Source organism: Schistocerca serialis, chromosome 5 (genome assembly GCF_023864345.2).
Source record: "Schistocerca serialis cubense isolate TAMUIC-IGC-003099 chromosome 5, iqSchSeri2.2, whole genome shotgun sequence".
Taxonomy (NCBI): domain Eukaryota; kingdom Metazoa; phylum Arthropoda; class Insecta; order Orthoptera; family Acrididae; genus Schistocerca; species Schistocerca serialis.
Genome location: NC_064642.1, coordinates 108,391,496 through 108,417,161, shown reverse-complemented (window position 1 = coordinate 108,417,161; position 25,666 = coordinate 108,391,496).

Genomic DNA, 25,666 nt, shown 5'->3' with positions numbered 1-25,666 from the left:
TCTTAGGGCTCAGACACAACGGTATCCTTCGCAGACAGCACGGACACAGCCACGTCTTCATTCTTCGTGCTTCCAGCGACTCGAAACCGGCACCGTCCGCCAGGATCTGAAAAAAAAATTACAAGTACGTGAGCAAGTGTTTACTGTGAAATGTGGGAGCTCGTACGTGCTCAGACACCGCGCCATACCTTCGTATCTTTCGCAAACAGCTTCGACGTACCTATTCTCTCAACTTTTGCGCTTCCAGCAACTTGTTCACGACGGCATTCTCGTTGTTGTACTCAAATACATGCTAGGTTCTGTAAAACAAATACAAGTACTTAACCAAGAATTTCCAGTGAGTCATGGGAGCTCTTATGTGCGCAGACACTACGGCATACCTTCGAATCGCTCACGAACAGTACATGAGCAAGAGTTTTCTGCGAGACGTGCGAACTGGTACGTGCTCAGAAACCATAGCATAGCTTCTGTCAGTTCGCAAACATCTTCGACACCGCCACCTTCTCAACTCTAGGGCTTTCTCTGAGTTGTACAAGGTGGCACCCGTTATCGTAGTCAAATAAATGCTAGGGTCTGAAAAAAAACCACTTACATAAGCAAGAGCTTACTGCGAGTCGTGGGAGCTCGTACGTGCTCAGACATCGTGACTTACCTTCGTAACGACGCAGCCGTCTCCTCAGTTTTCGCGCTTCCGGCGTCTTGCACACGGCGGCGACGTCGACGAAATACGTTCACCTTCTGTGGCACTCTATCCACTCGCAGAGCACTCTGCCTAAATGTCCCAGCGTCCTTCCTTGTATAGAAGTGTGACAATGCTAAGCGTGGTTTCCGTGGAAATGTGGTATGACGTCATTTCTTCTACCATTGTTCATTACAATTCTAAATGCGTGTATCGATAGTACATAAGCACTTGTGAATGATGAAGTGCGGAAATACACTCTAGATCTCCCACTATATTGGCTATCTAGCATGAAAACTTTTTTTTAACCCACTTTAGGTTTTATGTAACTTGAAAACACAGTCCGCTACACTGAGTATTCGATCTCTGTATGGTGTCTAGATCTGTACGAATGTGGTCCTCGCTATTAATAAGGATTTGTCCTAGCACTATACACAATATTATGTACCTCTAGTGTTAGTGAGAAAGGTGAAACAGTTCTTACGACAACTGAATGTTACTGGAATGATACTAGGTTCAGCTCTCTGGATATCTTTTCTATATTCGTGATTTCTTTTCATAGTTTAACGAAACAGAAAATAACTCTCAACCCTTTTCGGTCGTAGCATTGACCTCTTGAGAGGTTTTTTGCAAAGACGCATTAAATTCTAAGTTTCTTCTTTCTTACTTATTACTAAATTTTCATTAACGAGTACCTACTAGAAAAGTGCCCTTTTTTAGGTGGTGGATGACAAAGCGTCAGAAAACTGATGACCCGTCTCCCAGATAAGGAAATTTGCATCATTTAGGTAGTGCGAGACTGCTAGACTGAGGACGTGGTTCGACCCTAGTTACTGGAAAACAACACTGGCTGGAAGACAGTTGTGGAAGACTGATATCTAGAGACTGTTTAAGCAGAAATAAGGCTGCGGTCAGTGGCTAAAATTGTGTCCTGTCGGATAATACAGCTGTGTACTGCACTCTGGAGAGATGTCAGTTCCTGCGTCGGTTCGTAAGCTTACGTATTTACACTCGCATGTCAATGTGAGGGATAAGGACTTGCTGTGTGGCCTTCCTAGCACGTATAACAAGAAGATATATTCGAACTTGGTTGTCCGTGCATTATACCGCGTGACCCTCGGACGGGGCCTAAGAGTTACTGTTTATTCAGGTAGTTTGTGAAGTATTCTGCCCTAATTGTCCCCTTTTCACCATTTGGCAAAGCCTCTGGTTTATACTTTTGCCTGCTACCAAATTAGGTCAACAACGCAGACTCTGAACTCTACGAAGTTGATCATTCTCGAAGCATCTTAAAAATACTCTCATGCTCGTGTTCACTAACACACGTACATATCAAGGCAATTTAGGAATGAGACAGGCTGTGCGCAGTTGAATAAACAAAGGAAAAGTTGTCCTCCTTTTTTCAGAGGTTAACGTGTGATTCCAGCAGAGTGAAACGTCAAACGGACTGAAGCCTGTCCGTATGTTAAGATTCTAAATTCTCTTAACATCATGGAAAGGAATTAAACTGACGCTTTTCATTGTTATGTTGAGGTTGTGGAATGGTGATCTTTTTATATAACATTCCGTTACGTTCTTAGGTCTCCGCACGCATAATGTCCCCGATATTTAGCTACCTTAGATTTCAATGCTACCATCTACTCATACTTAAATTTAAACTGGATGATCAAAAAGTCAGTATAAATTTGAAAACTGAATAAATCAAGGAATAACGTAGATAGAGAGGTACAAATTGAAACACATGCTTGGAATGACATGGGGTTTTATTAGAACCAAAAAAATACAAAAGTTCAAAAAATGTCCGACAGATGGCGCTTCATCTGATCATAATAAGCAATAATTAGCATAACAAAGTAAGACAAAGCAAAGATGATGTTCTTTACAGGAGATGCTCAATATGTCGACCATCATTCCTCAACAATAGCTGTAGTCGAGGAGTAATGTTGAAAACAGAACTGTAAAGCGTGTCCGGAGTTATGGTGAGGCATTGGCGTCGGATGTTGTCTTTCAGCATCCCTAGAGATGTCGGTCGATCACGATACACTTGCGACTTCAGGTAACCCCAAAGCCAATAATCGCACGGACTGAGATCTGGCGACCTGGGAGTCAAAGAATGACGAAAGTGGCGGGTGAGCACACGATCATCACCAAACGACGCGCGCAAGAGATCTTTCACGCGTCTAGCAATACTTTGTTTTATGTTTGGTTCTAATAAAACCCCAAGTCACTCCAAGCACGGGTGTCAATTTTTACCTCTCTATCTACATTATTCCATGGTTTATTAAGTTTTAAAATTTATACTGACTTTTTGATCACCAGGTATGTACGAATTCTCCATTGGGAACTTGTAGGTTTTGGTGCCCATTTGCATATGTGCTGCGTGTTTCCTCTGTTCTAGACTTCGTGAGACGTCAGTTGTTTCTGATTCATTCACAGTATCAGGCAGTCGTACTGGAGGAAATTAAGAGAAACAATGAGTCATCACCAACGAAACCGACAAGAATTAGAACACATAGTTCCTTAAATACCTTCTTTTTCTTTTTGTAGTGTACCCCTTTCATCCGTCTTGCATAACACCTCATTGAAATAAGTGATGTTTTTCCCAATAAAGCAGTGGGACAATTACTTCTCTTCGCCATAACACTCAGTGTAGCTATGAAGAGGTACTATAAGAAGAAGAACGATTAAATGGCCATAGTAGGACTGCTACCGGCCAATAAGCAACTTCGAAAGATATGGGATAGAAGAGTGTTGAGGACACAGCAACCTAGATAACTAAAATTGAAAAATGAGCAATAAATGTGCATTGAGAGAAAAATCAGATAAATAGGAATAAATTAAATAATTTTACAAGGAAACTGGGGTCTATTGTGAGAGAGGATATCGTTTCCCGAGAGTCGCAAGCTTTCAAGGCCCTTCAAACATAAGCGATCCTCAGAGATAAATATAATTGTTTAATACTTATGGATTTTTTTATACTCAAAGGGATGTTAGTGCTGCGAGTATATCATATCTTATTACGTATATTGAATAATTATACATTTTACTATACCGAACGCCTAGAACAAGCCTACTGAAACTTATATTCTGATAAGTAATCTTTAATACCTTTGTATGAAATATCTTCTGGAAAGCCTTAAATACCTTCTCTTTATTATTTTGGCAATATGTTTCGAATGAAATATTCCTTTTTTAACTTGGTTATGATGCAGTCTATGGAAAAGTTTTTATTTCAGCTTAGCCGTATTGTAAGTAAGATGGTCAAAATTAAATTTTTATTTAAATTTGTTTATGTATTAGGCATGGAGCGTTTCTTAGATTACTATTTGAATAATAACAAGTAAGACATTTAGCACAAATATTTTAAAATAATTCACCTACAGATCATTTTACATACATATTTATTGATAGATCAGAATAAGTTCAAAGTAAAAATCGAAATATTACACTGGAAGAAAATGAAGAAGATCAAAACTACTTTTTACTGTAGTTTAAAATAGTGGAAGTTCCATATGAAAATTTTTTTTTCTCTTTGCACAAATAAATATTAACACCTTTTACATTTTCTTTCTTAACAAAAATGTCGAAGTTTATTTTATTTATACAGGATTCAGTTTTTATTATTCACCATTTTACCACAAAAGTGACGCTACAGCTGGAGACAAGTGTACTTAATGTCTTGTTTGTCAGTGGTGAAGAAAGATACTAGCAGATTGTAGCTCTGAGTCTGTTTGATGATCATCTCAGTTGGATAGGGAATCCCCAGTGAAAAGGAAAAGTTCCTGTGTTCAAATGCCTCTACTGCATATAGTTTTAGTCTTTCCATACTGGTGTGTTAGAAAGCCCACAGCATCACAGACTGAGGGATCACTCTGGGCGTATAAACCCGCTAGATATTACGCAATGGAAGATAGACGCCAGGTCTATTGGGCATTGAACGACTGCAGAGAAATAGATAGGATTCAGTCGTTCTCTCCGCAGATTGATTGAAATTTTTCTATTAAAGTGGATGACTGATTCATTCTAGCATATCCATTTGGTATGCCATTGTCGGATCGTTTTCCATGGCTTCAACTGCAACACGGTTTGGGAAATGATGAAAAGGTTCTATTTCTTCCGCTTTTTTGGTGAAAGGCGTCTTAAATTGGACGATTCTTCTTACAGAAGTAAAGGTGCGATTGAGTGAATCTGTGCCGATAAAGACTAAAAATCTGTAGGACGTTAACGACTCGCAATTTTATCTACACTACATTTGACCGACGGTATAAAAATGTATACGAAGTGACAACAGTGGTTAAAAGGTTGCAATCATTAAAATTACGTTTGCGTGAATTGTTTTAATTCTTCAGCAGGCGAAACAGACGAAGCATATACTGTAATACATAAAAACACAAAAAAAATAAAAAATAAAAAAATATGCGCCCTCTTCACTTTTAAGGACGACAGAAAATTTAACGTTATATTTTCCAACGAATATTCATCTCATTTTTAATATAATGATTCATAAATGTAATTTAATATTTTATACCTCCATCTGACGCAGTTTTCATGGGACCACGTATGTCAATGTGAATCAGCTGCAGTGGTTTTTGATCTACGGAGGCGTCATATGATTTGCTTCTTTTTGATAGAGATGCATGTTAGAAATTCTTAAATCATTGAAACAGACGTGCTTAATCCCTTTGTACTATTGGTACGTTATTTACATATTAAAAATGCAAATATTCCACGTTCAGATAGCTCTGGAAAACGGGATTTACATTATGAGCAGACATTAGACGCTCCTGAGTCCGTTTAGTAAATATCACTACTTTGTTAATTTATCTAAACGTACAGATGCTACTTTTATGGGATTAATTTTTGCTGGAGTTGGATTTCATCTTCTGTAAATAGAGGAGAATCAAAAAGTTGCGTTCCATATACACATTATCTAAAGTTTTCATTGCCAACTCAAAAGATAACATGCAAGAAACTTTTCACAGAGTTCTGAAACACTGATTATATAAGAAATCACAAACCACAATCCGTTACCAAGAATTAATTGATGTGGTTATTTTATTTTAAAATTAAAAACTTACTGTAACAATTAAGCAAAACCAGAGGCCAGGATAACCTGCAGAGTGAGTTTAGTGTACTTTTCATTTCATCAATCTTAAATCGAAATTGTCAAGTGATATATATATATATACAAATCTGTTTGTTCACATTTTGAACTAAGTCTGTAGCCCTATGTTATACTTGTTCACTCTGTTTTCACACATTTACTTATCAGTAACAACAACTTTGAGGAACTGCTGTTGTTATGAACAAAAATCGAAATATGATAGGTATGTAAGTATCTCGGATTCAAATCGAAACATCTGGAGCAGACAAGTACCAAGAAGTTCTCATTCCTCTTATCACGTCAGAAAAAACCACGTTATGAGTTGAAATTACTCGAACATATTGTAATAGAAAGTTAATATTCCTTGAGTATTTTATGTGATTGTATGGCCATATTCATGGTTTCAAAAACTGTCGCATATTCCTGCAGGAGGTACAACTGTTCAGAGAAAGAAGGAAAGTTCCAATAATAATATGTCCGAAAAACAATACTTGTTCATATATGGACCATTGAGGACACGCAGTTCATAGTCTGAATTTTATTTACAGATGAGGAGGGATTCACAAATCGTAACGTAGTTGTTGTTGTTGTTGTGGTCTTCAGTCCTGAGACTGGTTTGATGCAGCTCTCCATGCTACTCTATCCTGTGCAAGGTTCTTCATCTCCCAGTACCTACTGCAACCTACATCCTTCTGAATCTGCTTAGTGTATTCATCTCTTGCCCTCCCTCTACGATTTTTACCCTCCACGCTGCCCTCCAATACTAAATTGGTGATCCCTTGATGCCTCAGAACATGTCCTACCAACCGATCCCTTCTTCTGGTCAAGTTATGCCACAAACTTCTCTTCTCCCCAATCCTATTCAATACTTCCTCATTAGTTATGTGATCTACCCATCTAATCTTCAGCATTCTTCTGTAGCACCACATTTCGAAAACTTCTATTCTCTTCTTGTCCAAACTATTTATCGTCCATGTTTCACTTCCATACATGGCTACACTCCATACAAATACTTTCAGAAACGACTTCCTGACACTTAAATCTATACTCGATGTTAACAAATTTCTCTTCTTCAGAAACGCTTTCCTTGCCATTGCCAGTCTATATTTTATATCCTCTCTACTTCGACCATCATCAGTTATTTTGCTCCCCAAATAGCAAAACTCCTTTACCACTTTAAGTGTCTCATTTCCTAATCTAATTCCCTCAGCATCACCCGACTTAATTCTACCACATTCCATTATCCTCGTTTTGCTTTTGTTGATGTTCATCTTATACACTCCACTCAAGACACTGTCCATTCCATTCAACTGCTCTTCCTAGTCCTTTGCTGTGTCTGACGGAATTACAATGTCATCGGCGAACCTCAAAGTTTTTATTTCTTCTCCATGGATTTTAATACCTACTCCGAATTTTTCTTTTGTTTCCTTTACTGCTTGCTCAATATACAGATTGAATAACATCGGGGAGAGGCTACAACCCTGTCTTACTCCCTTCCCAACCACTGCTCCCCTTTCATGCCCCTTGACTCTTATAACTGCTCTCTGGTTTCTGTACAAAATGTAAATAGCCTTTCGCTCCCTGTATTTTACCCCTGCCACTTTTAGAATTTGAAAGAGAGTATTCCAGTCAACATTGTCAAAAGCTTTCTCTAAGTCTACAAATGCTAGAAACGTAGGTTTGCCTTTCCTTAATCTTTCTTCTAAGATAAGTTGATGGTTGGTTGGTTGTTTGGGGAAAGAGACCAGACAGCGTGGTCATCGGTCTCATTGAATTAGGGAAGGTTGGGGAAGGAAGTCGGCCGTGCCCTTTCAGAGGAACCATCCTGGCATTTGCCCGGAGTGATTGAGGGAAATCACGGAAAACCTAAATCAGGATGGCCGGACGCGGGATTGAACCGTCGTCCTCCCGAATGCGAGTCCAGTGTCTAACCACAGCGCCACCTCGCTCGGTCTAAGATAAGTCGTAAGGTCAGTATTGCCTCACGTGTTCCAGTATTTCTACGAAATCCGAACTGATCTTACCCGACGTCGGCTTCTACTAGTTTTTCCATTCGTCTGTAAAGAATTCGTGTTAGTATTTTGCTGCTGTGGTTTATTAAACTGATAGTTCGGTAATTTTCACATCTGTCAACACCTGCTTTCTTTGGGATTGGAATTATTATATTCTTCTTGAAGTCTGAGGGTATTTCGCCTGTTTCATACATCTTCCTCACCAGATGGTAGAGTTAAGTCAGGACTTGCTCTCCCAAGGCCGTCAGTAGTTCCAATGGAATGTTGTCTACTCCGGGGGCCTTGTTTCGACTCAGGTTTTTCAGTGCTCTGTCAAACTCTTCACGCAGTATCGTATCTCCCATTTCATCTTCATCTACATCCTCTTCCATTTCCATAATATTGTCCTCAAGTACATCGCCCTTGTATAGGTCCTCTATGTACTCCTTCCACCTTTCTGCTTTCCCTTCTTTGCTTAGAACTGGGTTTGAACGCATGGCAGACTCAAATCCCTGAGCTCACATACAGGTGAAGCATTGGAGTTCCTTTAGTGGCATTGTACGGACAGGATTTGTCGATGAAAGACTCATAGGCCCCTACACTTTACCAAACAGATTAACGGGTGCTGTGGATCACCGATTTCTGTAAGATGAATTACTAGTGTCATTGGAGAATGTTATCCTTGCGCAAGAACGTAGCCAAAAGGGAAGTGCAGGGAGTCCGGACATCCCTCGCCTCCCCCTACCACCTAAATGAAATTACACGCGACTCTGTAACGAAACTGAATTATATTTTGATTTACAATCAGACAATCCAATAAGATACGCACTACCGATAGTCAGTGAGGCTAACGACAGATTTAAACTACCTGTACTTCCACAGTACTATCGGCCATTAATATTTTAGCCAAACCAATTGCTGGCCTCGCTTCAGCTCATTTGTTGTTTTGTTAATCAGTTCAGTTCTTACTTGCTGTTGAATTTATTGTTTTTGTGCTGTGTGCATTTGTGATAGTTTCTAATTATGGATAAATTTGTGACAAGAAATAAAAGGAAAACCGATTTTTGTTTGGCGTTATGGTAGGTAAAATGTAGGTACGCACTATGGTAGTAGCCTGAATACTTATATAAAGCAGTTTAACGTTCGTACTGGAATCATTTGGCGGCTAGTAGAATCTTCGGGTTCCAATGTCTGAGCGTTCTACGGGGCAGCGGAGCGGTAAATATCGTTAAAAATAATATTGAAGTTGCACTTGAATTGGTCGGCGTCGCCCAAATGGTACACTGATCAAACAATGTGTCACGTAAGCGGCGATGGTTGTATTTCTTTAAAACATTTGCTCAGTATTCCATCATTAGTAGCTCAAATGCAAAAATCGCAAAATCTCGTATGCCGGGCTGATAATGAACGATGAGGAGTGGTTTGTGGAGAACGGAATGGCTATATGATAACAGCATATTGTACAATTCGTTCGCTTCTGAAAGAGTTTTTCAGTGGGCTGCCTGAATTCGTCCCAGACGACTGCCCCCTACATCCCTCCATCCCCCTATCGTCGAAAACCTATTTACGCTGTTGTAATTCTATGACTGAGGCCCGCACTCCGATTCACAATTTAATCCTGATATACCCATGACTGCACATGCACAGTTAAAGGAAAAACATGCACTATCAGAAATCAGTCTGTTGTTGTGATTCATTGTACAGGGTGATTCAAAAAGAACACCACAACTTTAGGAATTTAAAACTCTGCAACGACAAAAGGCAGAGCTAAGCACTATCTGTCGGCGAATTAAGGGAGCTATACAGTTTCATTTAGTTGTACATTTGTTCGCTTGAGGCGCTGGTGACTAGGCGTCAGCGTCAGTTGATGCTAAGATGGCGACCGCTCAACAGAAAGCTTTTTGTGTTATTGAGTACGGCAAAAGTGAATCGACGACAATTGTTCAGCGTGCATTTCGAACGAAGTATGGTGTTAAACCTCCTGATAGGTGGTGTATTAAACGTTGGTATAAACAGTTTACAGAGAATGGGTGTTTGTGCAAAGGGAAAAGTTCTGGACGGCCGAGAACGAGTGATGAAAATGTAGCACGCATCCAGCAAGCATTTGTTCGCAGCCCAGGATAATCGACTCGCAGAGCTATCAGAGAGCTGCAAATTCCACAATCAACTGTATGGAGAGTCCTACGAAAAAGGTTAGTTATGAAACCTGAACGTCAACTACCCGAGGCGATGGATCGGCCGCCAGGCAGCCCGTGACAGAGCACTTCATCACTGGCCTCTAAGAAGCCCTGATCTTACCCCCTGCGATTTTTTCTTAAGGGGGTATGTTAAGGATATGGTGTTTCGGCCACCTCTCCCAGCCACCATTGATGATTTGAAACGAGAAATAACAGCAGCTATCCAAACTGTTACGCCTGATATGCTACAGAGAGTGTAGAACGAGTTGGAGTATCGGGTTGATATTGCTCGAGTGTCTGGAGGGGGCCATATTGAACAGCTCTGAACTTGTTTTTGAGTGAAAAAAAACCTTTTTAAATCCTCTTTGTAATGATGTATAACAGAAGGTTATATTATGTATCTTTCATTAAATACACATTTTTAAAGTTGTGGTATTCTTTTTGAATCAACCTGTATTTTATTTTAAATGTACAACAATCAGCTTTTCGAATTCTCCCCCGACCTGGGGTAGGTCTGCGTGTTGAGCTTCCCTAAATTCGAATGGTGAGGTAGTTTGAATCCATCCGCTGGCAACCTTGAAAATCGTTTTCTGTGGTTTCCCATTTTCAGTTTAGGCAAATTCCAGGGTTGATCCCTTAGTATAGGCCGCAGGCATTTCTTTCCCATTATCTTAATTTCTTGACAGATTCCAATTCTCCTGTAGATGCAACCCCTCAGCGTAAATGAATAGAGTTGCACCGAAAGCGAGCCGAGCATGTTTTAGTTGAATACTGGCAGTATCAACCACATGATAAAAAATAATAATCAAAAACCCCCTCATTCAGGATCATGCATTAGTCTGCCGGAACATTGTTTAAAGCAGAGAATAACCATTCTTACATTGAAAAAAGTGACACGTACGTACTTAAATAACGAAATCTGGGGAAGAATTCCAGATCGTTTACATTTTCGCCACCAAAAGTTATTCTAGCTTCTTTGTCGAACAGAGATCTCTTTATGGACCACGTTGTCCCTAAAACTTACCACTCTTACTTTCCTGATCACTTCCTCAGCTCCAATCTAGACTGAAAGAAGGAGAGTCTAAATTAACCTTCGTTGATGAAGGGAGATAGGAGCACCACTGCTTCTTAGTGATTTTATAAAATACAGCGCTTTTAAGTATTGAGGCTATATTTCCACTTTGCGGAAACTCCGATGTCAATTTCGTATAGAATGCTTTCTTGTTATTTACAAAAATTTTCAGAATAAATAAAAGCACGCGTCTTTTTAAGATATTCCTTAACAAACAGGACCTCCTCCCCCCTTTCCAGGCTAGGTCTTTGCCTTGAGTGAAAACAACGGTTGTGGTTTATGTGTCATGGGGCACCACACCGTTTTCTGCAGATCGTGCTACAGTACCACACTGGAATGTTTCATAGTTGGTGTATTGGTCGAGAAAGACTGGTTATAAGGGCTCCGCGTTCACCGGAACTGGAACCGTCGGACTCATAGCTATGAAGACATTTAAAATTATTTTTGTATGCTGAATCCACAGAGAATGCCCTGCCGTTACAGGAGCATGTGACTAATGCGTGTGACGCAATTCGAATGGAGCCTGGTGTGTCTGAGAAAGTACGTGATTTCCTGTGAAGATGTGTCAGGATGCGTGCTATCACATGATAAATTCCCTTTACTGTCAACTTGTAAGAAGCAGACAGATGGAAACGAAAGAACAGATTGACCAAAATCTCCTGGACAAATCGTTATTGAAAATTTTCTCCTAGTTTTGGCCAGCCAATACAACCTCCTGTAGGGAAAAAGGACGTTTTTAAACGCCCTGTACGTGTAATACAAGTGACATACTCGATTGCGGGGATGATTTTTTAAAATTAATTTCGATCCATTTCTTCACGGGGAACCGTGGTAGGGCGATGCCCTTCACAGCCACTTGTGGTTAACACTTTTGTGGTACTGCTCATTTTTAAACGCGGGAGCTGGTTGCCAGTCAGTCCGTTGAACGTATATACATTTCGAACAGTTTTCACTTACGGATAAGATTTACATACACAACCTGTGTCGTTATCTTTGCAGCGCACGCTTCGGTGAACCATTGTGCTTAAAGTCACAATAGGGGACTATGGTATTGGTACCAAAGTCATGGACGATGTTCCATTAGCAATTTAATTCCCAAGATATGAATGAATATAAATGTATGCAGTAGTAGGGAAATACTTCAATATGAGAAAATTCTCTAAGTTCTCGTACACCATTCCCCAAATTCGATGTTTGTTTGTGATAGCTCCACGTTGGTGCATTAGGCGCCACTTTGCGAAGTCAGTGCAGCACAATTTATTGAAAAATGAAAATCGGCATTAAGATCAAGTTAAAGCTGTGAATTCAGAAAAGCTCTTTATGGTCATGATCGCAAATATTATTTTATTGATTAGTAGTTTCAGCTGATCTACAAGCCATCTCGAGATCGTGACAAATTCTATTGATTAGTATACGGCTACCAGACAACGGGATACATTGCCATAATTTGTGTGAGCAGGGCCGTTTGCTATACAATACAAGCTAATATGAAGTAATTTATTGCATGAAAAAATTCATCACATTAAATGCACGCTGATTGAAAGAGACGTTTATATATGTGGTCAATGAGATTATGCTTGGCACAGTATGTTATTCTAAAGTAACGTCCGCAGCAGTGACTGTTATGGGCTATGTAGAACGAGGTCCCTGTTCCGTATTACAAACTAGCTCTTCGTGATTTCAGTATGTTGAATTAAACATCTTGTTTCTCATGACGCAATCCTCGGTAGACAAAGAAGTGCCTGTGTTACGATAGGCTGGTGTTCTATCTACCACAGAAAGGGCTCTTCCTGGTATTACTGGGATTGTGTCACTCCTATTTACATATGTAGGTCACATAGTATTAGTTTCTAGTGTGGAAAAGGCGCCTTATTTAACGACTCCACAGCGATCACTGTTGTGGGTACTACTTTCGAGTAACGTATTACTTTGTAACATGGGCAGTCACAGCCACACTGAACCAAGCACGATCTCAGTTTCCGCACATGTGAACGGTGTGTCTGATCCTGTCAGTGTGCATTACATATGACGACATATTATTCTGGAGTATATTAAATCTTTGATCGATTGCTTTGAGCAAGAAACGATTCCGCTCACAAAGATTATGAGGACGTGTTCCACCTTCTGGTAGTTGTATACTAATCAGTGTAATCTGCCATTAGCTGAACGTGGCTATTAGATAAGTCGAAACAAGCAATTATTAAAACAATATTTGCAATCTTGTCAAATAATGGTTTTTCTGAAACCAAATCTGTGACACAACAGGTCGCTTACCTTCAGATTTGACAATGTCAAATAATAAGATAATATCAGTTGCTGTGCGAAACCTAAAAATGACTCGCTTTTCATTCTGTTCCTACACTGAAGAGCCAAAGAAACTGGTACACCTGCCTAATATCTTGTACAGCTGCCGCGAACACGCAGAAGTGCCGCAACACGACGTGGCATGGACTCGACTAATGTGTGTAGTAGCGCTGGAGGGAATGAACACCACGAATCCTGCAGGGCTGTCCATAAATCCGTAAGAGTACGACGGAGTGGAGATGTCTTCCGAAAAACAGGTTGCAAGGAATCCCAGATATGCTCTATACTGTTCATGTCTGGGGAGTTTGGTGGTCAGTGGAAGGGTTTAATATCAGAACAGCGTTCCTAAACCCACTCTGTAGCAATGCAGGACGTGTGGGATGTTGCAATGTCCTGCTGGAATTGCCCATGTCCGTCGGAAGGCACAATAGACATGAATGGATGCAGGTCATCAGATTTACGTGTCACCTGTCAGAGTCGTATCTAGAAGTATCATGGATCCCATATCACTCCAACGTCACACGCCCCATACCATTAGAGAGCCTCCACCAGGTTGAACGTTCCCTGCTGACATACCGGGTCAATGGATTGATGAGGTTGTCTCCATACCCGTACACGTCCATCCGCTCGACACAATCTGAAACGAGACTCGTCCGACCAGGCACCATGTTTCCAGACATCAACAGTCCAACGTCGGCTTTGACGGGCCCAGACGTGGCGTAAGGCTTTGCGTCGTGCAGGCATCAAGGGTACACGCGTGGACCTTCAGCTCTGAAAACCAATATCGACGAAGTTTCGTTGACAGTTGTTGATGGCCCGGAATTGAAATCTGCAGCAATCTGCCGAAGGGTTGCACTTCTGTCACGTTGAACGACTCTCTTCAGTCGTCTTTGGTCCCGTTCTTGAAGTATCTTTTTCCGGCCACATCGACGTGGTAGATTTGATGTTTTACTGATATTCACGCAACACTCGTGAAATTGTCGTAAGGTAAAATCCTCACTTCATCACTACTTCGGAGATGCTGTGTCCCATCACTCGGGCTCCGACTATAACACCACGTTCAAAGTTACTAAAATGTGATAACCTGCCATTGTAGCAGCAGTAACCGATCTAACAACTGCGCTAGCCACTATTTGTCTTAAATAGGCGTTACCGATCGCAGTACCGTATTCTGCCTGTTTACATATCTTTGTATTTGAGTGCGCATGCATATAATAGTTTTTTTTTTTTTTGCGCTTCAGTGTATATAGAAAAAATCTGAGCTGTGAAAATCGTCACAAACAAGAAAAGTATTCTATTATTTAACACTTAAAATGTTATAGCCATGTTGGCTCCAGTTATCAATGTACATTGTCAAAATGATAATGAAATGTCAATACATAACACTGCATAGTACTTAAGAGTATAAAGTGGGTTCTAGAAGCCCTAGTGATGTAATTATATTCAACGTCGGCAGGATGCTCGGCCGCACCATAGTCCCAGAGTCACATGGTTGTCAAAGTCAATTGCAGAGAAAATTTTGTTTTCTGCATTTATATACTCACACCGTACATATTCCTATTTTATGATCAAAACGATATTTGTTGGAACTATGTACTTCAATGATTATGTGTAGCACAGAGCATCCCACACAGCCAGGGAATCTTTATTTTCACTCTGATTCTCATTAGTTGCTGTAAAAGCATAATATTATGTCAACCGTCTAAGACGAATTAGCAGCCACGATTACCTTTCTTATATGCATTAAAACTATTATTTAAAAGAAAGAGGCAAAACTGACCTGAGAACATAACAAATATTCACTCCACACAGCCCGCAAAGGTCCCAAAGAGTTGAAGTGGGTTTGGTGCGACTGCTTCCCTCGTCTGTCGGAACCAGTCACGTAACGGTGCTGAGGTTACGACCTCAGACTTGCTGCTCATCTAGAAAACTGTTGATTTTTGGTTGTCACTGAGTACTGGCTTCTGTTCTTCGCAATTCAAAGCTGAAGCACTACACGCTTTCTAGGATCTTATCTCACAGCACAAAGTGTACTTTCATAAAAGACATGACCACACTTGTTACATAGAAACAATTATTTCACCCTAGCATCATAATCCTCTAAGCAACCTTAATAGTGGGAATGGTAGTCTCTTGCGCTGTTTCCGAGGACTGGAAAACAAATGCCTAGGCAGCTCTCAGGGCTTAAATCTCGGTAGGGAAAGTTTTCTCCGCCTCACCGTCGTTGCCTTCATCATCACCATTGCTACCAATAATTGGCTTCGAAACCAGGCATCACCGTCAGTGCTAGTCATCTGCAGTCATTGCCTTCATCAGGCAGTCGTCGCCTTCGTCACGGTTTCATCGCCTACCTGGCAACGTCATTGTCAAACTTCTTCCTTCTTATAGTCTCCGTGTTGCTGTCATAATATAAGATGTACCAAAAACTACTACAATATCCAAATTGCACCTGGAGCCCACCCACTTCTTACTAGCCCCTTTACATCCTAATCTATATATCCACCAGTTATACCACATTTTGCACCTGCTACGCTAAGCGGATTACTCCACCAGTCTTGCCACCTACACAAAATGAATCCTTAAATTTAACAAATACCTTTTCAGCAGATTATACCACTTCAGTGTCTGTTGCAGCTCTATTGCCACTGCAGCTGCTGCCACCTCCGCCGCCACCAGTACCACCATCAGCACTACATCTCTACCAGCCCGCAGCGTCACCGGCCCTTACGGCTGCTTCGTTGCCACGACCATCATCAGTGCAACTGAATCCAAAAGGAGAAATGCCAGCCACATCTACTCCAACCACAACCAAACCTGCACGAACTTCATATCAAACAGTTGTATTCGCATCAGCCACATTTTCAACTTCAACTGCATCAGCTTGTTTCCGTACGAAACCCACCCCACTCGCCCATCAGTATCCTCATATAATGCATCCCCAAAAGTTCCCACAAACGGCCAATCACAGACAGTGGTAGTCGATAGGGAAGACACGGCGAACCCAATGTTAGAGTGAGGGTTCAGTAGAACATCGAGGGTCTAACGATCAAATATGACTGAGGGAATAGAAAATTTTCATTCGGAATTTCCAAAATCACTGAGGGAAGTGTGTAATTCCCACCCTTACCAATCGGTTGATGCGAAAGTTTGGTCGTGACAGCTTGCGCCTGTAACAAATAATGAATTTTATTAAGGGAATTGTTTCCGAAGAAAAATTACGTGTTAATGGGGAGAATTGTACACCAAGTTATCCTAACGAACAATGTATTCCACTTCTTCAACTCTTTGCTTATCTCTATTTAGAATATTGAATATAAAACAGCGCAGTCATACACGTAAATTACGAAACGAAAAGTAGTACCACGAACTTGAATATATCACAGCACACTTTAATGTAATAGTTTAGAATTCATTAAACTACCGCTGTCTGTAAGTACCCAAGCGACGTTGGAGCAGCAATGACTATTGACGTACGAAGAATGTGGCAGCAGAAGGTTCAAATGGCTCTTAGAGCACTATGGGACCTAACTTCTGAGGTCATGAGTCCCCCAGAACTTAGAACTACTTAAACCTAAGGACATCACACACAACCATGCCCGAGGCAGGATTCGAACCTGTGACCGTAGCGGTCGCGCGGTTCCGGATTGTGGGGCGTAGAACCGCTCGGCCACTCCGACCGGCAACAGAAGGTTCGCACACACGTTTCCAACAACACGACACGGTACAAAGTAACAATGGGAATATCACAGCAGATGCTGTAAATCTTAAACAAAATCAAACTGTAATAATCTGGAATGGAAATAAGAGCTCATTACTGAAAGTGATGATCTATTGAAAGGCTTTTCGTTGTAGCAACATTTATATAGCCTCAAAGTAAAGTCTACTTACGTGCACAGGAGCTACGAAATTTGATAATGGATCTCATTTAACTTTCCTATCTCGACTAATAGCGAATTCACTTTGATACATAACTCACTACTAATGTTCAGCAGAACTGTGTCACCGGAATACGAATACAGTTAACACAAAATACCAATCTAACAAACAATATAAAACTGACAATTGCAAAATTACTATATTGTTTCACTTGAATTCTGATTAGCCAATACTACTTTAATAGCAGTTAATTTAGTTCAGTTTACTTCCCAGTTACGTTGCAAGAGTGCACTTGGCCTCCGGTTATTATTATTGAACAGTTAACACACTGACCCTCTCAGTTTTACTTTCAACAACAAAAAGAGACTGTCATTATTACTCTTTCTTAGTAACGTTCTTTCAGCTTTATACAATGACATTCGAATACTCATTAACAGGAGAGGATTTGAGCTCTACTCTAGATGAAATGACAGGGGATAACAAACAGACTGGGAACCGAAAGTTTTGATGTATAATACTTAACACTTATCTCAGTATGAAAGGTTCACTCAGAGGGTCTGGGTATTGCCTTGCAATGTTTCAAACTTGAACAAAACAAAAAGAAGACAAACAGACCTTACAGTTCGTCATTGATGCCGAGACAATGTCTTCACTGCCGTCGACAAGCTTCCTGTTGCTCCATGTGTTATAGGTACACTTTCGGTTGCTATAACCAGTTGTGAGGCAGCATCTTGATATTCCTGAAGGCTCGTGCGTCTTCCCACACTTGTCATGTCGTTGTGGCTCGCAGTTAACAACCTGGCCTTGCAAGGGCCTAATGTCTCATTAATAGTGCAACTCGCGCTTTCATTCACATTCCTGTCCCTCAATGTAGCCGTTGCACGAACCCGTACTGACGTCATATTTCCCGCGTCCAGAGACCGCGTTAGCATTCCATCTTCTGTCTCTGACAAAAATTCCCTGACGGCATTAACCCAGTAAAGTTATTTCATTTTATAGTCTTTACAGATATTACAAAAAAATAGAAAATAACAAAAATAATACTCCATTTTCAATTGACAATTGATATTTCTAGGTTTACTGAGAAACACATTATACAATACTTACATTATTTAAATTTGGTAAGACGTTTAAGGTACCACATCCGTGATATAGTGTTGCAAGTGGGAAACCGGCTGCTGTTGAAATTGGTGTGTAGTATATGTGATCTGGCGAGAGACTATCAGGCTTTCGGAAAGATATCATCCTCATATTCCCAAAGAAGGCAAGGAACGTAAATGGGACAACCATCGCACAATAAGCTTAAAGGCTCATGCCTGCAAGTCAGTGATAGGAATAGCATACGACAGCATGGATAAGAATATAGAGGATTTGTTAGATTACGATCAATTTGGGTTTCGAAAGGGTAAGAACAACAGAGATAGAGTTCTGACGTCGAGACTCATACATCTACATCTACATGGTTACTCTGCAGTTCACGCTTAAGTGCCTGGAAGAGGGTTCACCGACCCTTTTTCGTACTACTTCTCTACCATTCTACTCCCGAATGGCGCGTTGGAAAAAGGAATACCTAAATGTTTCCGTTCGAGCTCTGATTTCTCTTATTTTATTATGTTGATCATTTCTCCCTACGTGGCCGGGCGACAACAAAATATTTTCGCATTTGGGAGAGAAAGTAGATGACTGAAATTTCGTAAATAGATCTCGTCGCAAAGAAAACAGCCTTTGTTTCAGTGACTGCCACCCCAACTCGGGTATCATATCAGTGACGCTCTCAACCCTATTGTGCGATAACACGTCGTTATTGAATCAAGACACGGTCAAAGGACCTGTCCACCTTGAAAACAGAAAAAAACAAGGGTAATATATCAAGCTGGAGAGATAATCTTTACTTCGCAAAAGACCCAAGAAAGAGCAGCAGGAATGGAAAGCCGAGAACGAAGTGCTTGGATTAGAGTGATTCACCCCCGCTTTTCAGACTATATAAAGTTATAAAAGAAAGAGTGAAGAGTGGGACGGAAATCAGAGTGACAGGATACTGATTATAAGATTCGCTGATGACATTGCCGTCCTCTGTGAAGGTGAAGAAGCACTGAAGAATCTTCTGAACAGAATGAACATGCTAATGAATACATAATATGGATTGAGAGTAAATCAGAGGAATATGAAAGTAATTGGGAAGAGCGGAAATGACATTAGTGACAAACTTATCAAAACGGAGGACCAGGATGTAGATTAAATTAAGGGATCTTCCTCCTTCGGAAGCAAAATAACCCATGACGGACGATACAAGGAGGACATAAAAAGCAGGCTAATACAGGCAAAGAGAATGTTCCTGGCCAAGAGAAGCACACTAGTAATAAAGACAGGTCTTAATCAAGATGTTTGGAGCACAGCATCGTATGGTAGTGAATTGTGGACTGTGTGAACACTGGAAAACGTGAATATCGAAACATTTGAGATGTGGTGCTGTAAAAGGATGTCGAAAATTAAGTGAGCAAGTAAGATAAGGAATGACGAGGTTCTCCGTAGAATCGGCGAATCGGCGAAGAAAGAAGCATGTGGAAAATATTGATAAGTAGAAGGGACAGAATAATACGACATGTACTAAGACATCAGCGAATAAGCTGTTGAAGGCAAAAAGTAAGTACTATTTCCACAGACTATTTCGTCACTTAGTGTGATGTATAATCACCAGCGAAGTTTACAGAACATATGAAATACCGATTTTTCCGAAGATCTCTGTGTTATGACTACATCAGATTCGTCTCAAAGTATCCGAACTAAAGTATCCACGCGAAAATTTTATAAGACAAAAGCCCATCAATAATTTTCGACTATGCTCTAATTATGTGCTGTAAAAGGATGCTAAAAACATGGGAAAGCCGAGTGAACGGAGCTCATTGTTCATGTACGTAGTTTAGTAGGAAAGAAATTAAATCCCCAAGGGGATCACATGACACTGAAACCCTCGGCAACAGCTCTTGGTGTTAAGAAACCAATTGGATAGAGAGACGAGACATAAAACTGTTCGCAATGAACAACCCAATTTTGAAACTACAGATGTAAAACCACCAGACGCGATCTTGAGTCCTGGAGGCAACTTCAGTTACGACAGCTTTGTAGTGTTATACTGTAATGTATTTAATTGATTTCTTACATGTATATAAGACAGAGAGACACCGAGAAACGGAGATTAGTTGCAAACAGTGCACTACGAAATTTGAATCGTAGTTTGGTCTCAAACTATAAGCTTTTGTAGATCGAACAACGATACTAATTAGCCTTAAAAATATTACACAGAATCATAAACTTCCCCAAGGCATACAGACGTTTCTAGAAGTAACTGTGTGAACTAAGACAGCGAAAACCTGCTGCAAATTCTAGGAATTATAATGACAATGTTTTCTAAGTAAACACTCATCGTGAATTGGCGAGAGAATAACTTGTGTCGTAGCTTCCAAATACGCGTACATAGATCAGAATAAGCGAATACGTATTTTGAGATTCGAGTACGCTCTATGATGTGTCTAACGCCTGGTACACTTTCACAAAACTAAAAACTGCAATTTAAATGATGATTTAATATCCATTATAATTCCTACTCTCGTCTACATAATTCAAGCGTCACAATTGTTTCACTCACAAATTTCACTTGGGGTTGTTGAAACGGCAGTCTTTGTACAGCTATAAGCGGAATGGATGGCTTTCAAACAATTCATGTAGATGGCAAACATGAGTTGTAAGACGTTACCATATTACTGATATGACTGAAAACGTAGTCTGTTAACTACACGTTTGTGTGCAGAAGCACACAAAAAAACAGAACAATAATTTGAGAAGACCTTACACAGAACAGTATAAAAATAGTTAGATCCCTAATTAAATATTTAAAAGACATCTGACCTGGGAATAGCGTTTATTACGTCTGTGCATATGAAAGACATATAAATTGCTTCATGTATAAGTACATTAATTAAAATTACGCCAACTTTGTGTAGTGAATCCCATAACTGATGGATACATTGATAATTAGGCTTCGCATTCCTCACATTTTCTCATGTTAGCTGAAATTCGTTTATAATTAATATCTTAGAAAGTGAATAGAGTCAAGTTTTTGTTCGTGGACTAGTCCTGATGCACAATTAATTTCTCGCTAATAATTATATTGAAAGTGTTAAGCTGTAAGACGTAAAGTGAATCAGCGTTTTATTACACGTCTATTTGAGGAATTAGAATTAACAATACGTCAATATGAAAACAGGTAAAATTTACGTTGTACTGTACAAAGACAGAATGACAGTAAGGGGTACGACAGAGGCCTCGTTTGGGACTATCATTTTTGTTGTTCGTGATACGGTCTGAAGTACTGTCACAGCATTTTACTACGATCAGCTGTTGTTTTCGTAGAATCCTACGCACGAAGACGATTTTGATTTTATTTCAGCTTTCAAGGAATCTGAACGTGTATCTAGAACGTTTCGTACCGAAAGAGGACAGCCATAGATCATCACACCACAGACGTTTGAACTTCGTTTCAACAAACAATTTCAGCGAAAACATTAAGCGCAGGGCAATTTCCGACCTGCACTGAATGAACGAGTCAATCATCGTGGCATGTTCTGCAATAAACGTAATTTTTAATAAACGACTGGACTGGAAATTGGTTACAAAATATCGGCTCTGGTCACCGTTAACGAGTCTTCCATCCTGTAATCCATTTCTTTTCAAGTGTATCCCCTTCTCAGCTATTTGTAAAATCTGTGTTGTATGATGAACAATGGAAATTTTGTGTTTAATATCTTTGAACTGAGAACCTAATGATTTTTTATTCGTTGTATATATGTTCTCCTTAAGTCAGTGTTTGAACGAGTCGCCTTTTTGCCAAAATAGTTCTTTTACGGAGTTCTTATACGTTATCCTAAAGACGCCACTACTGTCATATTTGAGCGTTATATGGGGTGTTTCGCGTAATCTAGTCAAATAGTCTGTCGTGCGAAAATCATATTATTCCACTATCTTAGGCAGTGCACGTTCAATATTTTCCGGAAAGAAATCTTTCTTTCTGCCAATCCCCTACTATTTTTCGTTCTGTTTCTACTCTCATAAACTCTGCTTGGTTTTTTATTATTCATTAGTGACGATTATGTGGATCGTAGGCATTTGCACATGCTCTTTGTTTCAGGAAACTGAGATTGTGACAAAGGCATGCTGACAAATAATCAAACCTTCTCAGCAGCAGCAGCAACAGCAGTGACTGACTGGGATAACGAAATAGAGTTTTAAGAGCCACTATGACGTGCACAAAATTCTGCAGTTAATACGTCTACTGTGATACAGAGACTTCTTTACTAACCTGAATTAATAATACGGCGTATTTGCTTTCGACTTACAAGGAATGATAAGGATTTAGATGTTTTTCCCCATATGGTAGGACTGACTGTAGCACATATATCCTAGATTGCATATTCAGTATTCTTCATTGAGATCATTACAGTTCATGAGGTTGTGCAACAGAACCCAACCTTCGGCAGAGTAGGAAGCAGCTGATGTAATTCTCGGTGATGTGGCAGTGGCCACTTAGCAAACACGTGACCTGTAACTGCGTGACAGTTTCTCATTAGCTGGGCGGAGCCACACCTCATAAGAAAAAGGAACGAATCCTGGTACCGGACAGGTCGAGATGATTTGTGGTGCCGGGGTGCTGCAAGAGCTGAACTGAACTCAGTAGGAGAAGTTGAGTGGGGGCATCCGACAGAAATGGACGTGTACCGAACATGGTCGTCATAAATGCTAGAAAAGTTCCTAACCTGTGGTCAGATACGAAAAGACGTAGCGATAAAACGAACTTGAGTCGCAATGATGTCCGGACTACCGGTCGTGAGCGTATATTAACGATTACAGGGTGGTGATTTGCTCTTTAACCCAAGTGTTAGATTACTGTGCATCATATGTGTACAGTGAAGTCTGGAATCTACCTGGAGTACTGCCCAGCAACAAATTTGGGGCATCCTAAACGCTACTTGAGATGTTATTTCTCAAAAACTGTTTTGTTCTTTGCCAGATGCCTCTTTGTACGACATTTTACTACTTGCAGCAGCTCCAGCACCACGAGCCAGCGATTTTCACTATCTACTGCGACAAAGATACAAAAATTTATGGAAGATTCAAAGTAGGAGCTTACTTATGGATACTACGTGCAAAGTCTGACGGACTTGTAAATTTCCAGACAGCAGCCTCGCTTGTATGGTCAGTTTAACACAAACAGACATCCTAGAACGCCTTAAAAGTTTAAGGTGAGGGTTGAATGATACACGAGTATAAAGCTCTAGTAAAAGGGTTAGATATTTTATCCATCATTACGTTCCTCCCATTGCAATGAAATATTATTAGCTGAAGTAATCTTAAAGTGAATTTCACTAGAACGATTGGTAGTGTAAACAGAGAAATATGTTCACTGACTGTACTGCAGAAGTTAAACGCAATGTAGGAAGGCGTAGGGGGAGCTACCATAAGATGCCATTTATGTACCTAGAGTCTAAGAACTCTTTCACATGAGAGCATATCTATACAGTGAAGAAGTAGGTACAAATAGCACTGATGCAGTTAGACTGCATCAGGATGTTGAGAATTAAGTGGCACTAAAGGCAATAAGATCAAATGAAAACATTAATAATAGAAATTATAATAACAACGACAATAAAAAATAAATAAATAAATCTTGGCAGCCATAGGGGCAGATGTATGATCCTTAAGCTGAGAGCAGTTAATCGATGAAAGAGGAAATACAAAAATGTTCAGGGAAATTCAGCAATACTGAAATACAAGTCGCTGAGGACGGAAATATAAAGGAAGTGCAGAAAAGCTAAGACGAAATGGCTGTATGAGAAATGTGAAGCAATCGAAAAAGAAAGATTCTCGGAAGGACTGACTCAGGATACAGGAAAGTCACAACTACATTCGGTGACACAAAAATCAAGGGTGGCAACATTAAGGATGCAACAATAATTCCACTGTTAAATGTAGAGGAGAGAGCGAATTCATGGAAAGGGTACATTGAAAGTTTGTATGAGGAGGAAGATTTGTCAAATGTAATAGAAGAAGGCAGGGGTCGATTTAGAAGAGATAGTGGATCCAGTATTAGAATCAGAATTTAAGTGAGCTACGGAAGACCTAAGATCAAGTAAGGTAGTAGGGATAGATAACATTATATCAAAATTCTAAAATCATTGGAAGAAGTGGCAACAAAACGACTATTCACGTTGGTATGTACAATGTATGAGTATGGGGACATACCGTCTGATTTTCCCAAAAATATCATCCACAAAATTCTGACGACTGAAGGAGCCGACAACTGCGAGAATTATCGCATAATCAGCTTAACAGCTCATGCATGCAAGATGCTAACAAGAGTAATATACAGAAGAATGAAAATGATATTTGAGGATGTGCTAGATGACGATCAGTTCGGCTTCAGAAAGGGTAAAGGCTCCAGAGAGGCAATTCTGACATTGCGGTTGATAATGGAAGCAGGACTAAACTAAAATCAAGAAATGTTCATAGAATTTGTCGACTTGGAAAAAATATTCAACAACGTAAAATGGCGCAAGATGCTCGAAATTCTGCAAAAAATAGGGGTCAGCTATAGGGGGAGACGGATAATACACAATATGTACAAGAGCGAAGGAGGGATAATAAGAGTGGACGAACAAGAACGAGGTGCTCGGATTAAAAGGGATATAAGACAAGGATGCAGTCTTTCACCCCTACTGTTCAATCTGTACATCGAAGAAGCAATGATGGAAGTAAATAAAGCTTCAGGAGTGGAATTATAATTCAAGGTAAAATAATATCAACGATACGATTATCTGATAACATTGCTATCCTGAGTGAAAGTGAAGAAGAATTATATGATGTGCTAAATGGAATTAACAATCTAATGAGTACAGAAAATGTACAGAATAAATCGAAGAAATACGGAAGTAATGTTAGCCGAAAAGAGAACAACGAGAAACTTAACACCAGGATTCGTGATCACGAAGTACATGAAATTAAGGAATTCTGCTATCTGCAGAGCAAAGTAACCAATGACGGACGGAGCAAGGAGGACATCAAAAGCAGACTAACTGTGGAAATAAGGGCACTTCTGGGCAAGAAAAGCCTACTAGTATCAAACATAAGTCTTAATTTGAGGAAGAAATTTGTTTAAACCTGGAACAGAAGAGAATCGAAGGATTTGAGATGTGGTTCTACAGGGGCGTGTTGAAAATTAGGTGGACTGTTATGGTAAGAAATGAGTACGTTCTGCCCAGAATCTGAGAGAGAAGGAATATGTGGAGAACACGAACAAGGAAAAGGGGCAGGGTGATCGGACATCTGTTAAGACATTAGGAAGTAGTTTCCATGGTACTAGAGGGAGCTGTAGAAGGCAAAAACTATAGAGTAAGACAGAGATTGGAACAC